Source organism: Calliphora vicina, chromosome 3 (genome assembly GCF_958450345.1).
Source record: "Calliphora vicina chromosome 3, idCalVici1.1, whole genome shotgun sequence".
In the NCBI taxonomy this organism is placed as follows: domain Eukaryota; kingdom Metazoa; phylum Arthropoda; class Insecta; order Diptera; family Calliphoridae; genus Calliphora; species Calliphora vicina.
In genome coordinates this window covers 96758808-96765372 of record NC_088782.1, presented here as the reverse complement: position 1 = coordinate 96765372, position 6565 = coordinate 96758808, and positions in this window count along the sequence as shown.

Sequence of the window (6565 nt, the reverse complement as noted above, 5' to 3'; positions counted from 1 at the left end):
TCGCAACACTGAACAATTACTTTGAAAGCTCTAGAATTCGAATATAGTAGTTGTCCGTTAAGATCGTTGTAGAATGTTCACAAGAGATGGCGTGTGTAAATAAACATCAACTGAGTGCCTTAAAGTGTGCTGTATTTTCCAGTTAATTCGTGTACATTATAAAGTGTGTCTGTATTTCTGCGAAGTTATAAACGTGTATAAAAGCACTGAATGACTATTTCATTATGTTGTTGTTGCACATTTTAAATAAATAAAGAGTTGTTACAATTTTTAAACTACTAAACGGCTTTTATTTGCAATCAAAAGTATCCGGTTTATTTGAAGGAAATAAACCCCCATTTTTAAAAGGTAAAAACGTAACAGTATACACAGGAGGGTGGCGATGTTCCCAACTAAAATGAATGTGTAGCTTGTTTGAGGAGAACATTTGTCAAAAATGTTGTCCTTGTCAATAATTGGTGAGCAAGTCTGTTTTTCATTTTCAAAAATAAGAATGAATGAACAAACCAACATGCCGCGTACAAGTAAGTCTGTACTCAAATTTGAAAAAAAAAATGTTCTCCATAACCCAACCTTACCGCTGACATCAACAAACACAAAATTGCGCAACTAATTGTCTAATGTGAAAGTATAGTATCCAAAGCCGAAACCGAAAACCGGTCAACCGGTTTTTTCATCTTTGTAAACTCCACCGGTTTCGGTTTTTTTAACTTTTCGGTTTTTTGACAAACCGGTTTTTGTAAGATGGTTAACCGGTTTTAATGAAATATATTTTCTAAAGCTCATTCAAACATATTTTTTTATTTTTTTTATTTCTTTATTCATTATTTAACCGAGCCCTAATGGGCCATATATGGTTAAAAGATAATATAATACAATGTGCAAAAATATGAAATTCATTACTATAATTTAATTGCTTATAAGTAAGTATAATATATTTATAAGTAAGAATATATGTATATTTTTGTTTTATATTACATTTTTTTTGTACATATATGTACATATTTTAGTAATTCTCATTTAATAAGGAACAATATTAAAGTTGTTGTGTAGTAAAATGATCAATAAATATGAAAATCAATAATTTATGAAAAACTTTGATACAATTTTTAAAAATATTGATATATTTTATAGAAAATTATAGCATTTGACAATACATATTTCGTAAAAGATATAAAATAATTGTATAAAGATAGAGCTTTAAAAATTCAAAAATGCTAAATAAAAATTCAATATAAACCGGTTAACCGGTTTTTTTGAACGCAAAAACCGAAACTGTTTAACCGGTTTTTTTAAAGACAATAATCAAAACACACTTTTTCGGTTAAAACGGAAACCGGTTTTTTGGACTCCATATGTGAAAGGGATCTAAGAAATTACATTGGATTGTCACTCACTATATATTTGGGTGGCCCACCAAAAAAAGTTGTGGAATTTCCAAACTAAAATAGAAAAAAAAAAAAGTTTAATTCATTCTAAGATACCATTTCTCAAAATGTTGATTCTGGTTGTAGTATTTGGTAAGCTGGATCAAATGATAACAAGTTCCGTTTTTAGATACGTTTACAATGAGAAACGGTTTCTTAGAATCAATGAAACTTTTATTTTATTTCAAAAGTTCCACCACTTTTTTTGTGGGGCCACCCTAATACACAATGAGTGGCAAAACAATGGAAAATTAGTTTGAAAACTAAATTGCTTAATTTCAGTTTTCAAAACATGAACTTTTACCAAATATAAATGTATATTTCTGAGTTAAATCAAAATTTACTAGGATTTCTATTAAACTATAGTAAATTTTAGACTTTTTAATCAATCATGTTTAACGAAAATATATAATTGTGGAATGTGGTTAGACCCCTTTCACACTAGGCAATTCAGTTGCGCTAGTCTGTTTTTCATTTTCAAAAACATGGATGAAAAAACAAAGCAACTTGCCGTGTACAAGCAAGTTATCCTTAACCCGACCATACTTCTGACTTGCGCAACTAATTGCCTAATGTGAAAGGAGTCTTATACTTTTAATCTTTGGCAAAAACAGGGAAACTTTTTAATGTAAGCAGACGATGTAATAATTCTATAACAATTTTTTCCATTTTGACCTATTAACTGAATATTTAAATAGAAATGTTTCCATTGTATTTTCAACCACTGTATATTCTGGATCCTTATAGATATAAAAGTTAATATAACTCCATCTGCTTGTATGTTGGTTGAAATAAACTTTTAAAATAAACGACTTCCTTCAGATATATCTCGGACCATACAAATTCTTATACCGTAGAGTGGTATTTGGCTGATGTCAGAGTACAAATCTAGAATGCGCTACAAACGACTACTTGTGTTCCAGTAAAAAATATCCAGTAACTTTATTTGAGAGAGTAAAAATAAATTACTCTCAATCTGAAAAATTACAAAAAAAAGTACGCGAACAACAATTTGTAAAAATAAGTTGTATTTTACTACAAATCAATTCAAAACGTTTGTTTTGTGTTATTTTTCATCGTTTCTTTGCAAACTTGTAAATTGTATTAATTTTCAACTTTTTAGTTTTGTTTATATTTGCAACCATATGTTTTAAACATATTTTTTATGTTGATATTTTTTACTGGAGAAAAAATGTCCAGTAAAAAATATCATGTTCTCTATCTACAAACTGTCACTTTTAATACTTTCTTGCTCTCTCGTTACAAGTTTTTAAAAGTAAACCAAAGTAAATTAATAAAGTAGACTCAGTAGAACAGCTGACTATTTTTTTTACTTTGGTCTGAACTGTCAATTCACTTGTAGTTGTTGTGGCGAAAAATACAACAAGCCCAAAAGCAAAAACAACAACAGGCAACTTTGACAGCTCAGACCTTAAACCAAAAACAAAATTGCATGTGGTTTTTGTAAATGTTGTATTTGTTGTAGTACTGTCGCTACTTTATTAATTTACTTTGAAGTAAACGAACAGAGTCCCGTAACTTCCAGTGATAATTTGTACAAATTATCAACACTACTAATAACATTTTTAAACCATTGTGAAATATTAGAACATTATGACAACATGAAAACTTGTAAAACATGGGGTTATATTGATTTTGTCATTCCGTTTGTAACACATCAAAGTATTTGTGGCAGACCCACATTAGTTTATATATTCTGGGTCCTCATAAGATTCTAAAGGTAGGGTCACACATGACAATATATTTTACGAAAAAGACGTGACCACTAAATAAAATACATTTGAATTATTTTATTTATCTCAAAAACCTATTTTACTTAGGATGATTCAAAACAAAAAAAATAGTTTTATTTTATTTGATGCTGTTTGAGTTTACAAAACACTTGTAAGAATAAACACGTCAAACAAATTTGTACTAAAAAAAGTGGTTACACTTTTTTGAGCAAATATTTGCCATGTGTGACCCTACCTTAAGACGATATTGCTATCTCCGTCCGTCCGTCTGTCTGTTGAAAACACGGGCCCACACGAAAGGAGTTAGATTTCTGAAATACTCTCTGTTGATAGGGTTTCTTTGGTATTGAAAATGAGCAATATCGGTCCATGATTTCATCTACACCACATACACGAAATTCAATTAGTACCATTAGGAACAATTAGGAACTCTAGTGAATTACTTTCACAGAATCTAACATAAACCTTCATATTCCATAAAGAAACGACATTAATCTACTCAAATAGGTTTATAAAAAACTCATTTAACTCCAGCCGGCTAAACAGAAAAAAACAAAAAATAAATCTTTGTGAGAATTATCTAGTTTACCCCTAGTATTTGGATCAAAATTTATAAAAAAAAGTTAATTTTCTGTTTTGTGGTTCAATATTGATCAAAATTTAATTAAACAATTAGTAGAAAGAAAATTTAAATAAGAAAAACAACAACAACAATATCAACAAATGATAATCTTATTATACCTATGATTGCAAAAAATCCAAAATTTTTGGAATAGAATCTTTATGAGTTTCACTTACTAATTCTTCAAAATCTAGCGATTGGTTCAATCTACACAATAGGCATTTACGGCTTTTTTCTTGCACAACTTTTCTATTATAATATTTAAAAAAAATTAAAAATTACTAGGATCGAATGGTGTTCAAAATTCGACCACTAATAACGAATTTATACAGTTACTTTTGAGTATACGCCAAAATATATTTCACGTTTGTGTACAAATACACGTGTATTTAGATGTGCATAAACATGTTGTTGTTATTTTTCAAGCAAATTTAAAACGCTTTTTAACACTTTTATGGAAAGAATTTTTAAAAAAAATTTATATTGTGCACATCTAGAGAAAATAACCTTTTAAACCATATATGTTTCATCAATATTGATGGACAATAACATACTTAAAAGTGTACCACAAAAAAACGTGTGGCCTATTTATATATACTAGGATCGCCCGGTGGCCGAAATTCGACCACTTTTAAACGCTTTTTACCACTTTTATGGAAAGAATTTAAAAAAAAATGATGTTCTGCAAATCTAGAGAAAATAACCTTTTAAACCATATACGTTTCATGAATATTGGTGGACAATAACATACTTAAAAGTATACCACAAAAAATCGTGTGGCCTATTTATATATAAGATAATATATAAGATGTTGAAAATTTTCGATTTTTTTTATATAAAGCAATGAATTCGTAGGAAACATTTTGCGGAATGACCTAACGTAATACTAATTTAATAACGTTAAACAAATAAACAATATTGTCTTACAAATTGATAAAAAATTAAATATGTATTTCTCTCTTACGATCAATTAAATAATAAATATAGTAAATATGTATGAATGTGTACATTGAGCGGTCTTCAGAATTAAAGTGCGGTAGTTCTAAAGAGTATTTACAAATGTCTATATATTTTTGTTTGTTTATTTTTCTCCAACTACTAGTGAGAGTCTTGAATACTGAACGTTTTTTAATTAAATTTAATAATGTATAAAGTTTATCTATTTATATTAGGTATATGCTAGGTAACAATCGATTTGAAATATTATATAAATTGTCGATAATTATTCACTGGTCAATTATAAATTTGTTTAAAAGTTAAAATTGAGGCATGAATTGACATATGGGCAATTCCATATCATCGTACGTGACATTTGTACGCATATAGAGTGGAATAGATTTTGCAAAAATAAGAGTATCTGAAAAATAATTTGGTCTTTATGTTCCATTCAGAGGATACTATATTTTAAAATAATAAAAAGTTCTTTCGAAATATTGTTGTCCAAAATATTGAGCATTTTGAGGTACATTCGAATCGTGAGAGGAGTTATGTTTTCTTTTAATTTCTTACACTAAACGAAATATTTTTACTTTACAATGCATCATATTTAAATAAAAACAATCTTTGGATGATTTTTTAATAAATAAAATTTAATATCGTACTTGACATACCGTACGTGGCAGATTTTTCTCTTATAATAAATATATGTATGTATACAAAAACTAGAAATGTGAATAGAAAATATACATTCGGTTTCAATAAACAATTTGTCAATAGCAAAAAAACAATCAGAATCACATTCATTTCATACTACAAGCTAATTGGGAGCCTAGTTTTCGCCGCCATTTTAGCCTAAAACATTAAAAAATTAAATATAATCAGTTTAAACTATAATTTTTGTCTTTAAAATGTTGTAATGTGATCTAAATACTTTCACATAGTAACATTTTATTATTTTCTTCTATTCAAATCACCTTGAAAAAAAGTTTCAAGGCATTTTTTGCCTTCAGTCGTGGTAGCGATTCTCGTGGAATTGCCCATATATATGTACATAGTCACTTAAATGAAAAATGTCCTATCATCACTTTTTTAAATTTTACAGGAGACAAAAAACTTAAAAGAATTTAAAGTGTTGAGGTTATAAATATGATTTTCTTTCTTCAATAACGTCGTTATTTTTAAAAATAGAAAACTAAAAATTTGTGAAGACGTGTGTCTTGATGCGCTGTACTAATATCCATTAAAAACTCAATTTTGAATTTTATTTAGGCCCTTTTGCATTTCAGGTGACGATTTACTTCACGGTTTTCAGAAAATAACCACAGGAAGGTAGACTTCATATTTTGTTAGCTTTATGTTTACTTTCAGTGAATAAATCATCCCTGAAGCAAACATGTGATATGTATGAAGTATTTGAGGTTTTTAATTTTGGAAACTATACAAATTGATGTAAAAGATATACATATTTGTTTTTAAATTATTAATTTTGTCAATTTACCAATACATACACTTTGTACCTATTTGTTGTAAATATTTCTGCAAATCATCAAAAAAGTCAAAGACCTATAAATTATTAATAAAACACAGACAAAAGCTTGGCAAGCATTAATTAATGCTCGATAAAACCAGTTAATTTTATTGTTTTTTTTTACAAGAAACACCAAACAAATTCTCTCTTTTTCATTAATTATTAAAGAGAAATGAATTTCAGCAAAATATTAGCCGCTCTCTATTTAAGTATATGCAGCATTTTTTAAATTAACAACAAATTATTAAGATGTACTATTTATTTTAAATAAAAAAACCGTTAAAAGGAAAGTTGG